The sequence below is a fragment of the Apis cerana genome, linkage group LG16, assembly GCF_029169275.1.
Source record: "Apis cerana isolate GH-2021 linkage group LG16, AcerK_1.0, whole genome shotgun sequence".
Taxonomy (NCBI): Eukaryota; Metazoa; Arthropoda; class Insecta; order Hymenoptera; family Apidae; genus Apis; species Apis cerana.
In genome coordinates, this window is record NC_083867.1 from 4,378,886 (window position 1) to 4,391,286 (window position 12,401).

A 12,401-nucleotide genomic window follows, 5' to 3' on the forward strand; every position below is an offset into this window, starting at 1 on the left:
GTTAACGTATCTTTTTAAATTGGAATTAAATGGAATTAATTTGCGATTCGTTTCGAGTTTTTTCCTTCTTTTGATTCAGAGAATTAAATTATAATTTCTTCTTTAATTTTCTTTAGATATATATTTATAGAGAGCAAATGTCATCGACATTAGTCACGCGGTTTTTGCAACGGGTTGAAACACTCGTTGAAACTCTTGCGAGAATAATGTTATCGTCGCGTTTCACGATCGCGCTCGACGATTAATGAGTGTCCACCGTTCTGAGAGAGAGAGGGGGGGGGTGGAGGAGAGGGTCACTCAGAAAATCCACTAGATTCTTAACGAGTGCATAAATATTTAATAACGAACGCGTTTCCATCTGAAATTCCATCTGATTTATGAACAATTATTTGTCTCGATCGTAGTTTCAATTATCCGTCCCTCTCTCCCCCTCCCCTTTCTTCCCCTTCATCCGGATATAAATCATGAAATGTTGGAGTAAGGTTTCTTTTTTTTAAAAATATCCATCAATTTGTTGGCGATTTGAACCGGTTTTTTGAACCGAATAATATTATCCCTCGATCGGTCGTCTGTAATTATCTAAGTAAGTAACTCGAAAAAAGAAAGAAAGGAAAAAGGGAAAGGCGAAGTAATCTCGCGGCAAATAAGTATAATTCGAGTTATATACTTAATGATAACGAAAGAAAGAGGGGAACGTGATCCTGAGAACTAAGGTTTCGTTTCTCTTCCCCTGTAAAATCCATCAACTCGTGGGAGGGGAGGGGGGAGAGTGGGTCAGAAAAATGCTTGGAAATATAATTAATTGTCGGTTCTTCTAGGCAGGCCGACGAACGAGAAGAAGGAAGAAGGAGGGAAAAAAAGGAAAAAGAAATTGAGAAAAAAATGGAATAGCCAAGATGGTTCCGGCGTCTTACGTGACCATTTCTAGCCAGCTGAGAGCAGCGGCCCGAGAGGATGGCCTGCCCCATTGGCTCGGAAGAAGGTGCCGCTGGTAAGCCACGGGGGAAGATAATTAGAAGATCCTTCGAAGCGGTCCAACATTTCGTGTAAAATGGCGGCCGAATGTCGAGCGTCCATTTCCAGAAAAGAAGGAGAAGAGGAGGAAGAAGTAGGAAAAAAAAAAAAGAAAAAGGATAAATCCATCGATCACAGAGATGGATGATCCCTCCTCTCCTACATTCGATACTTTTTCTCTTGCTTCAAAATAAAATAATTCGTCTCGTGATTCGAGAGATCCCATATTTCGGGCAAAGTTTTTAAGGAAGAGAAAAAGAGAAGAAGAAAGGAGAATCTCAGGGAGAAGGAAAATGCAAATGAAGGAGGAAGTGATGGAGGAGAAGAGTTCGTCCCCGGTGGGATCGTTTCACGATTTCGCAAGGCGGAGAAGGAGAAGGAGGAGGAGGAGGAGGAGGAGAGAGGGGGATCGTTGGCAGCGGCCGGCAAAGCGTATATATCCAGCGGGGGGAAAAATGGCCGTGGCCGTGACCACCTGCTGCCACTTTGATACCGCCGCTAGAATCTCATTTAGCCGTGTAATTCCGACGTTCATTGACGATGGATCGACCCGTCTACGCGCCATTGTACCAGCCAGTATCAGAAACGCTCGCTTCCCTCTGATATATGATCGATCAGAGAGAGAGAGAGAGAGAGAGAGAGAGAAAAAATGGTCTCGATTTCCAGTGGCTTCGTTACGACAATATCGTAGCTTCGAACAAATGATAAATTTAATTCGAGGCCTTCTTCTTAAAATTTTGTATTAAGAATCGGTAAGAATCGTTTCTTTGGAAAATTATTATAGATGATGAGATACATACTCGTGTAAAAATTCTAATTTGGATTTTTCAACGCGAGCTACGAAAACGATGGATTATTTTAATTATATTTCTATTTTTATGTGATTTTTATTTTTGAACGGAAAAGGTAATTTTGTATGGGACGTAACGGATTAAAAATGCCGTGTCGATTAGTTTTTTGGAATTTTCATCTAAAAATTCTAATTTGGATTTTTTAATGTGAGCTACGAAAACGATGGATCCTTTTAATTATATTTTCTACGTAATTTTTGAACGAAAATTAAGTAAAATTAGCTCTCTTTTCATTTTCTATCGCATATAACGGATTAAAAATTGGCGTTTCGTTTCGTTTTTTCGAAAATTATTATAGATATATATTCATCTAAAAATTCTAATTTTTAACGCGACCTACGAAATGGATTATTTTAATTATATTTCTACGTAATTTTTATTTCTGAACGAAAAAAATAATTTCGTATGGGATATAACGGATTAAAAATGGCGTATCATTTTTTGGAAAATTTTTATAGATATCAGATATATACTCGTCTAAAAATTGTACTTTTAATTTTTTAATGTAAGATACGAAAACGATGGATCGTTTCAATTATATTTCATTTTCATTTTTGAACGAAAATTACTTAAAATTAAATCTCTTTTCATTTTCTATCGATTCGTTTTTTAAAAAATTATCATAGATATATACTCGTCTAAAAACTGTACTTTTGATTTTTTAATGCAAGATACGAAAACGATGGATCGTTTCAATTATATTTCCCCGTAGAACGAAAATTAAATAAATATATATATATATATATATATACGTTCCATGGGGCAGCGCACCCGATTTCCGGCAATGAATAGCCTGTTGATTGTTTGCGCCGCGTCACGATTTCACGAGTCGGCGTTTAATTCAATTTGTGAGCGACTTACGATGTCTGCCATTAGTCATCGCGAGGCGTGCGCGCGCCCGCGTACACCGATCCGCCATTGAAAGAGGAAGAAGAAGAAAAAAAGGCGAAGCGAAGGAGAGGAGGCGCGCGAGAGGTTTACACGGATCTCCGATTATCGGCCAAGAATGAACCTCATCAAGTGAATCGACTCGAAAATGGTAACCGCGATTAATATCCTCCCATTTCTCTCTCCATTCAACCAAACTTCGACAGATATTTTCTTCTATCCAGCAACCCTCTTTCGAAGAAATTTCGAAAACCATATATGATTTTCAAAGAGATCTCGCTCGAATTCGAAAGTGGAAGAAGATTCGCGGGCGGCCAATCCATTATCCTGCTCCGCTGGGCAGAATTGGCTCGTGCGTAAGGCAACGAAGCATGCTCGAAACGCGTCCTTTCCCGAATCTGCCTCGTCATCCTCCGCGGTGTGTAACAGTAACTTCTCTCCCCTCCACTCGTTTTCTTCCGTGTTTACGTACACTCGTAGGCAACGGCCGAATAATAAACACTTATTAGCCGGCTACTCGTTCAACTGATGAGCGGCATTGTGCCGCGAGCCGACCGACGATTACCAAGAAGATGGATCCACGGTGTAATCGATCGAACGATATTTTTATCTCCTCGAAATAGAGATTGAATTTTCTTTAATCCATAAATAATAGTAATAATAATAGTAATAATTTCCCTCTCTTTTTATTTTCTCGAAATAGAGATTGAATTTTCTTTCATCGATAAGCAATAGTAATAATAATAGTAATAATAATTTTCGGTCCCTCTCTAACGAACGGAGGAGGAAGCACCTCTTCTTCTCGAGTAAAAGAAACGCGTCCCTCTCGAAACCTTTCCCCAATATTCGTCCAACGCGCGAAAGAAAGGCTACGAGGAAGATTACGAAGAAGAAGAGGAGGAAGAGGAAGAAGAAAAGATCGCGAGGAGAAAGAGATAGAGAGAGATAAAGGGAAAGGAATGAAAGGCTGTCAAAGAAGGCGAGTGTGTTGTGTGAGGCAGAATAGAGTGGAGGGGAGAAAGAGCTCTAGGAGGGTATTAGCCGGGCTGAAGGGTGGATGCGAAGAAAGAGAGTTCCCTTCTTTCTTATATATTTTTTCTTATATTCCTCGCCGTTCCTTGGGAAAAGTTTGTTGTTTGAAGCAGCGCGCTCTCCCGCCGTCCATTAATCATTGCCGAGTTTTGGTTTGACTAGCGCACCATCGCCGCCATCCCTCTCTCGCCTCTCCCTCTCCCCTTCTCCCTCTCCCTCGAATCTCACGAAGAGCCGGCGGCCGGCTATTCGGAAATATCATAGAGGGGTGCCACCGTGGAAAAGGGAAGCCCCGTCCTTCTCGCTCCTTCGCAACCGGGCTGGGTCCACCTCTTTCCCCGCCAGTTTCTGCTTACCTCTGTGTATCCGTGTGTGCGCGTGTGTGTGTGTGTTTGAGCGAAAGGCTTTTCCATAGACACCAATAATAGATTCGGCAACTTTCTCCTCTCGAGATGTCACCCCTCCTTGCATGCTCGCCATTGGTAGGAATCATTGGCGGTTGGCCGAATTTCTTCCCTTTGCTTTCTTCTTTTCTTCTTTTCTCTCCTTTCGAAGAATTTGCTCTGAATTTTTGTTAATTATATATTAGTATTTTGTTCTTCCTGGGTGTTTCATTCTTTTCTCCCCTCATTCTACGCTCGTCATTGGAATCATTGGCGAATTTCTTTCCTTTGCTTCCTTCTTTTTTTCTTTTCTTTCTTTTTTTCCTTTTGACGAATTTGCTAGGAATGTTGAATTTTTGTTAATTATATATTAGTATTTTGTTCTTCCTGGGTTTTTCATTCTTTTCTCTTCTTGGTCGAATTTCTTTCCTTTGCTTCCTTCTTTTCTTCTTTTCTCTCCTTCTTTTCGAAGAATTTGCTCTGAATTTTTATCAATTATATATTAATATTTTGTTTTTCCTGGATTTTTGATTCTTTTCTCCTCTTCTTGGTCGAATTTCTTTCCTTTGCTTCCTTCTTTTCTTTTCTTTTCTCTCCTTCTTTTCGAAGAATTTGCTCTGAATTTTTGTTAATTATATACTAATATTTTGTTCTTCCTGGGTTTTTCACTCTTTTCTCCCCTCGTCATTGGCGAATTTGTTTCCTTTGCTTCCTTCTTTTCTTTCTACGTTCGTCATTGGTAGAAATGTTGAATTTTTATCAATTATATATTAATATTTTGTTCTTCCTGGGTTTTTGATTCTTTTCTCCCCTCCTTGTTCGAATTTCTTTCCTCTGCTTCCTTCTTTTCTTCTTTTCTTTTTTCTCCTTCCTTTCGACGAATACCGATTTTTTGTTAACTATCTTGTTCCTCCTGCACGGGTTTTTGATTCTTTTCTCTTTTCCTTGGGGAAGGAAGGGAGGGGAATTGTTTTGTACTTCTGTTGTTGTATTCGTTTAAGAGGGGGAGGCGGATCGATGGAAGAAAGTATACGTTACGTAATACGGGTAAAAATGGTAATGGCTGGCGATAAGGATGGTTGATAATGATTGAAAGGAGCAGGAACGCTTGCGCGTGCTATTTTAACGAGAGCGGCCGATAGAAGTGTAACCGCGAATGCAAAGTGAGTCACGATTAAGATTAGAAATCGTGATATTTTACAAGCTATTAACCGTTGTAGGAAACGGCGGAGATGACGTGGATTAACCGAGGATGAATAATGCATTTTTTCCCCCCCCTTCCACCCTCTCGAATCTCGTCCACGATCGTGACCTTTCGGCCGACGCAATAACCGAGTTTGTTATCAACGAAGCAAAACCCCGCTCTCCCTTTATCTTTCCGCTAAAGTAAAGAGAGAGAGAGAAAGAAAAGGGAAAGAAAATGGTTCCTCTCCCCGATTTTTCCTCGAAAATTTTTCTCCTCCCCCGATAATTCCTTTTTTCAAAAACTTTGGAAGAAAACTGTCTCCGTTCTTTCGAGATCGAAAATAAAGGAAGAGAGTATAAAAAAAACTGCTATTCCCCCTTTATCTTTTCATTAAAATAAAAAAAAGAAAAGAAAGAATTTTTCTTAAATTTTCATTCTCTCTCCCCCTCTCTTGATAATTCCTTTTTCAAAAATCTTGGAAAAAAACAGTTTCCATTCTTTCGAGATCGAATAAAGGAAAGAAATAAAGGAAGAGAGCATAAAAACTGCTATTCCCCTTTATCTTTTCATTAAAATAAAAAAAAGAAAAGAAAGAATTTTTCTTAAATTTTCATTCTCTCTCCTCCCTGATAATTCCTTTTTTCAAAAACTTTGGAAGAAAACTGTCTCCGTTCTTTCGAGATCGAAAATAAAGGAAGAGAGTATAAAAAAAACTGCTATTCCCCCTTTATCTTTTCATTAAAATAAAAAAAAGAAAAGAAAGAATTTTTCTTAAATTTTCATTCTCTCTCCCCCTCTCTTGATAATTCAATTTCAAAAAACCTCTCTTGACTCAATCCTCCTCTCAAGAAAATCCTCCCTTTCCCCCTTTATCTTTTCTCTAAAATAAAGAAAAAAAAAAAAGAGAGAATTTTTCTTCGAAAATTCTTCCCCTCCCCCTTATAATTCAATTTCGAAAAACTTTCGAAAAAAATTCTCTTGATTCAATCCTCCTCTTGAGAAAACCCCATTCCCCCTTCATTTTTCCCTTAAAAACAAAGAAAAAGGAAAAAGAGAATTTTTCTTCAATTTTCTTTCCTCCTTCTCCGATAATTCGATTTCCAAAAACTTTGGAAAAAAACTCTCTTGATTCAATTCTCCTCTCAAGAAAATCCTCCCGTTCCCCCTTTATCTTTTCACTCAAATAAAATAAAGAAAAAAAAAAAAGAGAGAATTTTTCTTTGAAAATTCTTCCCCTCCCCCTCCTCCGATAATTCGATTTCCAAAAACTTTAGAAAAAAAACTCTCTTTCAGATTCAATCCTCCTCTTGAGAAAACCTCGTTTCATCTTTATCTTTCCTCTAAAATAAAGAAAAAAAAAAAGAATTTTTCTTCAAAAATTCTTCTCCTCCCCCTCCTTCCTGATAATTCAATTTCCAAAATCTTTGGAAAAAACCTCTCTCGACTCGACCCTCCCCTCAAGAAAACCCCGTTCATCTTTCCCTTAAAAACGGAGAATTTTTCTTCAATTTTCCCCCCTCCCCCGATAATTCGATTTCCAAAATCTTTGGAAAAAACCTCTCTCGTCTCGATCCTCCTCTCGAGATGGAAAACAAAGGAGGAAAGTATGGCGAGGAAGAAAGAGGGAAAGAGAGGGAAGCGAAACAGGGGCCAGTTGGCGCGACTTTTGGTCCGAGCGTTGTACGAACCCGTTGTACCTGTGGATCCAGCCGCCTCGAAAAGTTAAGGGTCCCGGTGCAGTTGATTAACGATGTGAGCGGCCGGGTCGTGGTGGGTGGCGCATGCCTTTGTGACAGCGCGACCGCTCCTCCGCTCCTCGACATCGCCACCGCTTCCTATCGGCCTAAGGGATTATTATAACTTGGTAACGTTTCATCTGGTACCTCGATCGTGGCTACCACCGCGCCTCTATCGTCACGTTTGTCCACGCGTTTCCATTAAAATCGGGATCGAGTTGTTGCCGTTGCTGTTATTCACCTTCCAAAATTTCAACCTTATCATTCCAGTCATTATGCGCGATATCATGAATTTCATCTCGAATAATTTATGTATTAATCCTGCTACGTCGTCCTGGTATAAAGAATGGTATTAATTTTTCAGGTTGTTCCAAAATTTCAACGCGTACTTTATTAGTATTGTATAGATATCTGGGTATTAATAATTGTCTACAACGGCTACACAACACTGTAAATACGTGGTAATTACAATTATTACAATTAATTTTTCACCAGCCTCGCCAAATTTCATTACACGAAACGGTATCGCATTTATATTTAATTTAAGCACACGGCGGTTTAAGTGATAAGATAATTATCAAGTTAATCGTTAATTACACGAATTATATCAGAAAATGTTATTTTTTCAGGTTGCTCCAAAATTTCAACACGATTAATGAGATCATCGATTCGCACAAACTGTAAACGTCGTATTCATAATTACAACTATTAGTTCGTTTGCAATTTGGATCCACACTACATCGACGCAACATAAAACGGTACTGCGTTTATATTCACCAGGTTTCAGTAATGAGGTGGTTACAGTTGTATTCTACAATTCTAGAAAAACTGTATTCGTAATTACAAGCATTAATTGGAAACACGATATTCTCATTTCGAAACGAGTTCTTGCAAAATTTCAATAAGCGAAACACGGTCCACATTTAACAATAATATAATAATAATAATAATTCGTGTACCGTAATTACAGCTATTAATATTGGACGTGGTAGAAGCGTGGTATTTTCATTTTATCACTTATTTTAAAACAATATTAATTTTTCAAAATTTCAATAAACGATTCACGTTTAACGATAAGGCAGATTGTATATAATTATCTACAAAATTAGTTAGTTACAAAAACTGTATCCTTACAATTTAATTAATTTTATCACGCTTCATGTACGTTATTATTGACGAGAAGATGTTTTAAATATATATTTTATTGTATACTCAGAGCGTCGGATCAATATTCAGCAAGTTGTTTTTTCAATTTTCAACAGAGCGCAACAAGGACACCGTCGATTTATTAAATCCATCTCCGTATTTAATCGGCAAGCCTCGGCTCCCGCCGCTAAGCCTCGTTGCAAATTCTATTCGAGGCAATAACGGTGCGCAAGAAGCTCGTATAAATGCGCATTTTATTAAGGGGACCACGCGAATAAGGGTTTCACCCTTATGGACGAGTCAGCCTCGCGGACCCCATGTTCGCTGCCAATCTTCTCCCTCCCCCTTCCTTTCTGTCGATTCCAGTTCGAAGAGAACCAATCAGCGATCCCCCTGCGCCCTCTTGCGCCCTGCATCCCGCGGCCACGCCTGCCAATATAGGGTAGACACCCTCGTCAGATCGACCCTTATCCTTTCTACCCGCCTCCTCTCTCTCTCCACTCGGCCGTTGCTGGACCCGATTCATCCGCAAAATGGATCCCCTCTTTCTCTTCCTTCCATTCGTCACCTTTCCATCTCGAGAAAATTTTATTGTTCTCGATGCGTTCTTCCTCGATCGCCTCGTTGCGATGCGATTCGAAGTGGATAGGGAGAGAGAGAGAGAGATTTCTTTCTCTTCGTTCATTTCCTCTTATTCTTTGGTTTCGATATTTTTAATGTATTTCTCTTCAATTATGTTGGAGCTGATTCCAAAATGGGTCTCTCCTTTCCATTGATTATTGAAACTGGCTCGAAATGGATTCTTCTCGAGGAAATTTGTAATTTTTATATTTCTCTTCATTGATATCTCGAGAAAATTTCATCGTTTTATATTGCCTCCTCTTGAGATGTGTAATTTATAATTTAATGTTAATCGATGATCCTTTTCATTCGATTTGGCCAAGTTTCCTTTTTCCAAACGATACGAAAGTAACGCTTCCGTGATTAATTAATTTCCTCGCTCCTCTTTCTTCCCTCTTCTTTCCTTTCTTTTCTTTCGAGGCACGATTCCTCGCCTTGAAACGATAGGATAGAAATGAAATTTTGAATTATTCCGCGAACGCGGCGGCCACCACGCGGATGGAAACATCGCGCGATTCATCATTGATGCAACTACAGTTACTGAATATTCGAACACCGGCGCTCCGGGTACCGTTATGATTAATATCAAACGTGCGCCAGCGTGTTCCAACGTTTCCTCGGCGTCGTGTCTAAGCTGTAATTTTCCCGGCGACCTCGTGTCCTTCCAGACGCGCGCCATTCTTTTCCTTTTTCTTCCACGAAAATTACGACTCGTATCTAATTCCATCTCATTATTATTATTATTATTATTGTTATTGAAGTGGAAAAAATTTTACAGGAAACACAACAACAACAACAACAACAATAATAATTTTTATTGTTATTATTAAAAGTCGATAATAAATTTCGACACAACAGCAATGATTATCGTACAAATCAACTTGGAGATTATTATTATTAAAAAAAAAATTATCGAAAAAATTTTACAAAAGAAACAACAATAATAATCGTACAAATCGACTTGGAGATTATTATTATTAAAAAAATTTTACAGGAAACATAACAACAACAATAATAATTCTTATTGTTATTATTAAAAGTCGATAATAAATTTCAAAAAAATTTTACAGGAAATACAACAACAATACAAATCGACTTGGAGATTATTAAAATTATTAAAGTCGAAAAAATTTTACAAGAAATAATAAGAACAATAACAATAATAATCGTAAATATCAATTTTGAGATTATTATTATTAAAAAAAAAATTATCGAAAAAATTTTACAAAAGAAACAACAATAATAATCGTACAAATTGACTTCGAGATTATTATTATTAAAAAAATTTTACAGGAAACACAACAACAACAATAATAATTCTTATTGCTATTAAAAGTCGATAATAAATTTCGACACAACAACAATGATTATCGTACAAATCGACTTGGAGATTATTATTATTAAAAAAAAAATTATCGAAAAAATTTTATAAAAGAAACAATAATAATAATCGTACAAATCGACTTGGAGATTATTATAATTATTAAAGTTGAAAAGATTTTACAAGAAACGCAACAACAATAACAATAATAATCGTAAAAATCAATTTTGAGATTATTATTATTAAAAAAAAATTATCGAAAAAATTTTACAAAAGAAACAACAATAATAATCGTACAAATCGACTTGGAGATTATTATTATTAAAAAAATTTTACAGGAAATACAATAAGAACAATACAAATCGACTTGGAGATTATTATAATTATTAAAGTCGAAGAAATTTTACAAGAAACGCAACAACAATAACAATAATAATCGTAAAAATCAATTTTGAGATTATTATTATTAAAAAAAAATTATCGAAAAAATTTTACAAAAGAAACAACAATAATAATCGTACAAATCGACTTGGAGATTATTATAATTATTAAAGTCGAAGAAATTTTACAAGATTCTGACTTCGAGATTATTATTATTAAAAAAATTTTACAGGAAATACAACAATAATCGATTTGGAGATTATTATTCTTATTAAAGTCGAAGAAATTTTACAAGAAACGCAACAATAACAATAATAATCGTAAAAATCAATTTCAAGATTATTATTATTAAAAAAAAAATTATCGAAAAAATTTTACAAAAGAAAAAACAATAATAATCGTAAAAATTGACTTCGAGATTATTATTATTAAACAAATTTTACAGGAAATGCAACAACAACAACAATCGACTTGGAGATTATTATTCTTATTAAAAGTCGAAGAAATTTTACAATAAACACGACGACAACAGCAATAATAATCATGCAAATCGACTTGCAGAAAAGGGGATATTGAGGAAAGCATTGATTCGAATATTCTTCCATACCACTATTGTACTACAATTGTTTGAAATTTTCACCGCTTGCTAGGGTTAGAAAGTTTGTGACGAGGGAGTGAAATGGTTAAAAGAGATAAGCAAATAGACTTTCTTCTCCACGACTTTTTTCTTCTCTTCGAAATTTGAATAATTTACAACTCGTAAATAAGAGGATTGTAATCAACCGGAACGAGGCCTCATTGTGGCCCTGTTGTGGAATAAGGATAGCCCATGGTTGGCCACGAGACACGGAAGGAGCCCAAAGGGTTTGCAACGCTTTGATTTATTGTTCTGCGGATCGAATTTTTTCCGAATCCTCCTGCGTGCGGTGGCGGTGGAAAATGGAGGGCCATGAGTGGGGAAGGGGGAAGTGGTGACAAAACTCTGCGCTGAATCAAAGGGTGAAATGGGTCAAAGAAATTTCCAAATGTCGCCAACCTCCCCAGGCGACGTCCCCAACTTGTTCCCGATTCGTTTCTCAACTTTCTCCGTGCTCAAGTTTCTCTCTTCGTCTCTCCTTTCTATTTTATTTATTTATTTATTTATTCTTTTTTCTCTTTAAGTCAATTCGTCACCAGAAGCCGATCGAATCTTCAATTTTTCGAAGGGAAAAAGGAAATTAATTTTTGATTTTTTCCCCCCTCTCCATCATATTTCGAGAATTGGTTGAATAATTTCGTTTCGAATTTTCGAAGAGGAAATGGAAATATCGTAAAAAGGAAAAAAAAAAAAAAGAAAAGAGAAAAAATGGATCTGGATGTGGACGATGATGCATCCACTTTTCCAGCTCTTTAAAGTTTCCTCGAGAAAGTTTGACGAGTCTATCGAACGCTATTATTCGAACCTTCCCCTCCTCTCCCCTCCCCATCTATCCGCGTTCTTTAATCATTCAAAGCGAATCAATCACCCATCCAGAGTGGCTCGAATCACCCTCGTTCCGTGTCGAAACTTTGTCGCCGTCCTTCCTTCGGGACGACGTTATCAAACCGACACCGTTTCCGTGGGATCAGCGAATAAAGAAAAGCGACTAGGAAAAGCGGAGAAGGACGATATCCATTTATGCATCATTCTAATTTCACGATTCGTGCACGAATCGAAAACTGCTTCGTTTACAATCCCTTCTTTTTCTTTGTATTCCACATCTTATATTCCATATTCCATTTTTTCTTTTATTCCGACGAATTATATCCAATATTCCGTATTACATTTCCTTTCTTTTTATTCCAACGATTTTACATCTTTCC